Raw genomic sequence first — 5,395 nt, 5'->3', positions numbered from 1 at the left:
AGCTAAGGCAGTAACTTTGTGAGTAGTGGAGATGGGGATAGACGTGAGAGATGTTGTGGAGGTAGAAATGGCCAAACTGGACAAGTAAGTGGATATTTACTGTGGGGAAGAGGGAAGATTCAAGGAGAAGGTAGAGATTACAAACCCAGGAGACAGGAAGGTTTGTGGGGAGAGTTCTATTCTGGACACATTGAGTTTGAGATGTCTCTGAGACATCTAGAATGTTACTACACCTAGTTTGAGTCTGACTCCCAGAAAAGACTTCAGCCTTGGTTTCTTACAGATGAAGGATGGACAGAGACCCAGAGGGGTGAAGTCATTTTGGTCACACCACTATATGGCTGATATTTACATGTTTGAGAGGTAGACCACCAAGACCGCCAACCCCAAATGATGAGCCTGAGAAGTGACAGCTAAAATGAAGGAAAGGCAGATGAGCCATGTTTCTTAGAAGTCATGGTGTCTCTGGGTCTTAGAGAGAGAAACTCAACATTTTTCAGAGGTGGGGCCCCAGATCCAGGTAGTGAGTAAGCCAGAAAAAATTTTAAGGTCTCTTGGGTCTTAGGTTAGGGTTCTTTTCTCAAACCATGTTACTACTTTGGCAGGGTCTCATTAGGCCCATTGACTGATTTCCTTTAGGTCTTGGGAAAGTACTTGTGTCAATCCATTATCTGATATTCAAATTCGCAAATGAACATGACTTCAAATCCTCATTTTAGACTTACTGTGTGAACTTTGGCAAATCACAACCTCTCTGGGCCTCAGTTTCTTCATCTGTAAAATGGGGAAATTGCATTGGAAAGCTCTAAGGTCCTTACCATCTCTCAGTCTATGATCTTATGATCTGAGATATCATTGTTGCGAGTATCACCTCCAACTATACAAGTCACAATCCATCCATGGCTGCCCATCCTGCACCACTCTGGTCTATATCCTCCCATAAATTGGCCACAGTGGGTCCACCTAACATACAGGGACCCTCCCTGCTCCCTATTAGCATTGTATGGACTCCAGTGGAGCACACAAGAGGCTATCTACCTGTTGCTTGGCTCATCCTTTTCAACTCACACTTAGAAACTCATGAACATCACAGAAATTGGTGCCTGGACACAAAAGAAAACAACCATCCTGAAGGAACATAGCAACTCAAAGAGAAAGGAAGAGTCAGATAGATATCCTCCACAATTCCCCCCACACTCACAAAAATAAAGTGAATGCTAACTATCACATTGGCTGCCATCATTCCCAGGGAGTGGTCAGGAAAATAAAAAGAATAAAGCTCTTGGGTTGGGGAAGGGAGTGGTCCATTAAATGAATTCCATCCTGGGGTCAAGAGTGCAAGATTACTTCTTGTTGGGCTAGTAGGAAGGGAGGGTTGGAATGTCCCAGCTAAGAACAAACTGGGTGCCTAGTCAATGAAAAGGTGAAGTATACAGTCGGCCACTAGATGGTGCCCCGATTTTCACTAATAGAAGGGGAGCATGGTAAGAACAGCATGAGTAAGTAGGAGATGTTCACCCTACGATGTGTGCTTCTCCACTTGATGCCTTAAGGATCTCATACATAAGTGGGAAACCAACACCTATCACTTATTTCCCATTTCTTTATGTGGGGGTGGGTGGGTGAGAGGAATGCTATTCCTGCATCTTACCCCATGAGAACAAAGGTATATTTTGGGACTCCCAAGTGATGATGGCCAACTTTGAATGGGCAAACTCAGGTGCAAGAGGTAAATTGGTTCCTGAGGAGTAGGCAGCAAAAGCTTGGAATTATGGTAGGAAGACAGACACACATCCACACACCCACCCCACCCTCATTCCACTTCATTCAGTTACTTTATCTTCCAGGGGTCCTGAGGCTTTACTGAAGTATTAGAAGTACAGGGACTTCCAATCAGAGTCCCAAGCTGGCTCTTTACAGGTTGTACAATACGAAAAATCCTGGATGAGAGGAAAGGGACCTGGGTTTAGCCTGGAGACAGATGCTGGAAGACCAGAGTAATTGCCTCTTGGTAACCATGCCAATGACAACCAGGAATACTTGGGTCAAAAATGGGGAGTAGAGGAAAGACTGTGTGCTGGGCTCCTACCAGGGGAAGAAATTCCCATTGGCTTTCCATTCTGAAAGGCCCAAGAATAGGGAGGAGAGTGATGGTGATATGGGGTGGCTCTTATCTACATTCATGCCTCTTCACTGTGTGTAATGAAAATAGCACAGGTGGGGAGGCCTTACAGTGGGAGTTAGAGAAAGAAGAAAGAATGTTGGAATCAGTTAGAAGAGGTGTCTTCAAATCCCAACTCTGGCACTTCCTAATTGTATCACCTGGGATCAGTTATTTCCCCACTCGAAGTCTTAGTTTTCCCCCTTTGTTCAATGAGGGGGTTGTACCCAATGACTTCCAAGGTCCTTTCCATATTGTTTCTCAGTCCCTGAGTGGATTACATTCTTTGAATGTCAAGAAGGGACAGTTTGGGAAGACATGAGCTGCATTGTGTAATACACAAAAGGAACAGACACTAGGCTGCTCCTGAGGAAAAAAAAAAGAAAAGAAAAGCTTATTGTCTTGAAAATGACCATTCCTGAAGCACCTAGTAATAGGAAAACAAAGTGACGATCATCTGAGTACAGCTGCTTACTCGTGGCATACAAATGTCTAGTGTATTCAAGTAATGAGCATTACCTGGATCCCTATAAAGTTCTGATCAGTACTAGAGCCTGGGAGAGTTACCATCAGAGTAGGAGTATCACACTCTACCCCCTCTCATCCCGCTTCACCCTCCCTTCCCTTCGGCCTCAGATAAACTGAGACAAACCTGCTGGAGGGGTCAACTTTGCTTGCCAAAAACAAATTTCTAAAGTCTTTCTCCTCATTTTTATTGGCAGCTTCTAGATGGATCATCCTATCTTTGCCCAAAGAAATCCTTGAGGTGTTCCAGGTTGGGGAAGGAAGGACCTCAAAGGTCGTCTAATGAGGAAACTGAGGCCCAGAGAGGGGAAGGGCCAATATTCCCTAGGCAGAAGTGCCAGAAGTATTGTTGGCAGCCAAGTCCTCTGATGCATTGTGCCACACTGACTTGCCCTTCTTTTTCAGCCCGGCAATCTGGAATTTTGAGGAATTCTAATAAAGGAGAGACTGAAGATGGGAGAGCCATTGGCCAGCATCCCTTGAAGTGGAGGACTGACTTAACACACTTCACATGTGTCAATGAAGAAGCACAGGGCAGTGACCAGTGTTTAATTGAGAAGACTTGGGCAAGTGGCACAGTTCTGTCCCGTCCCTTCCACTGTCTGGGCCTTAGTTTTCTCCTTTGTACAAGGAGGATGTTGGGCTACATGGCTTCCAAGGCCCCCTTAAGCTCTGGGGAATAGTGAGCTAGAGCACTGGACCCCTGGAAGGGCATTTCACTGCTGTGCCCAGGGCCATAAAGATGCCAATGTGACTGTGAAGCATGCAAAAAGAGGGAGGTCTTTCCTGGGCTGTTCACTTCCCCCAAGAGAGATGGTTTTGTCATCCCAGCGGAAAGGGGCAGGAGCAAGATTATCATCCATTTTCTGAATCCATGAATATTCTGAAACATAAGTGGGTACAGATGCATGACCTCTACTGGTACTGAATTTGGAACAAAAATAAGGACATGTGGACAGTCATAGCACTAGACAGGTCCAGTGGGGCTGACTGCCCCCACCTCCAAAAGCTCTCCTGAACCTTGGGGGTCTAAATTTCTGCTTTTTTCATTTTGTTTCTTCTGTGTCCTTTACACCAAGGTTAGTAGCCATATCTGGAAATCTATGTGTATTTGTATGGAGAGGCATTAAGGGGCCTGACTCCATTCTTCTGTAGACACAGAAAAAAACCATTCAGAATACTCATTCCCTCTTGGCATTTTCAATCTATTCAAATTCCTGGGGCCCTTTAAAAGTATTCCTTCCATTCACCACTATCTGTCTGACAGCAATGTCTCTAGCATAAGGAAGGGGGAGAGAAAGGAGAAAGGCTTAGAGGTCAGAACGCCCACTTGCTAAGGCTCCTGGTGAGAAAAGAATTCTCAACTCATTGGAAATGAGTTAACCAGCTCTCTCAGACATTCTGAGAGCTTTGCAAATGCTTGGAGGCTGTCAGAACTTGGAATGGGGGGCAGAGTGGTCATAAGATGCCCTGAGGAAATAGCAGCCAGCCAAGTGAATAGTCTGACTGGGGGCAGAAAGACCAGATGAAGTGCCAGTTGCCCCCATCCCCTGCCTACCTGGGGATCCTTCAGCCCCTATGAGAACATAGGATAGAAGACCAGGGGGCAAAGGGGTGCTAGTCTCCAGACCACTAGAAACATATCCCACTTCCAATAGAGGTCATGAAGCAAATCCCCAGATGTTCCAACTGAGTTACAGCTCAGTGGTGGGGAGCATAGTAAGCCCACTGGGCAACCGGAAGGCATGGCCATGGCCAGGCAGCTGGCTTATTAGTTTTTTGAGGGAATCCATTTGCACAACAGCTCACAGAGTGTTTTGCTCAATAAATACCAGACAGAATCACAGGACACAGAATATTTGCTCAGAAGACAACAAGAATGAAATCGAATTCAAAATGTCCCTGTTGGGATTCTTTACTTATCAAGCTTCTCTTCCTTTGGTCACTACTCATCACAACAGGACCCACCAACATTCCCAATGCCCCTTTCATCCCTGTGCTCCTCTGACAGAAGGCTCTAATAACTTCTTACTGCTTACAAATGAAAGTCAAACTTCTTAGTGTGTTATTCAAGGCCTCTTGGCACCTAAGTCACCCTTCTTTTCACCTCCTCCCCACTAGGAACCCTCTACTCTAAGTAGAGGACTCTTCTCAGTTTGGGCCTCAGATAGACTGGAAGCACTCTCAAATGCAGGGCTTGGCTTCCATGATTTTCCTGATTCAAACTTGGCCAACAAACATTTATTGAGCACTGTGCTTCCAGCTGGGTACACACAGAAAAGATAGTCCCTACCCTCAAGAAGCTTACCCTCTTTTAGAGGAATATGATATGTAAATAGATAAGCAAATACAGGCTGATTGGAGGAAGGAAAGAACATTTAGAACTAGAGGAATGAAGAAAGGCACTTGAGACTTGAAGGTAGAGATAAGAAGGGGGTACATTTCAGGTACTGGAATAGTCTATACAAAGTTTCAGAGGAGGGAAATGGAAAGCTGAGTTAGGGTAACAGATACTTGCATCTGGAACCTAGTGTGTAAAAGGATGTAGAGGGAAATCAGTCTAGAAACCTAGGCTGGAACTGGAATGTGTGGTGGGGGTGGGGTGGGGAGGACTGGACTTAAATGCCAGGACTGCACTTAAATGATTTTGTAATTTATCCTAGGACCACGAGGAGCTCCTGAAGAGTTTGGAACAAGGGAGTACCATAA

The sequence above is a fragment of the Trichosurus vulpecula genome, chromosome X, assembly GCF_011100635.1.
Source record: "Trichosurus vulpecula isolate mTriVul1 chromosome X, mTriVul1.pri, whole genome shotgun sequence".
In the NCBI taxonomy this organism is placed as follows: Eukaryota; Metazoa; Chordata; class Mammalia; order Diprotodontia; family Phalangeridae; genus Trichosurus; species Trichosurus vulpecula.
Note: the sequence above shows the minus strand (reverse complement) of the source record.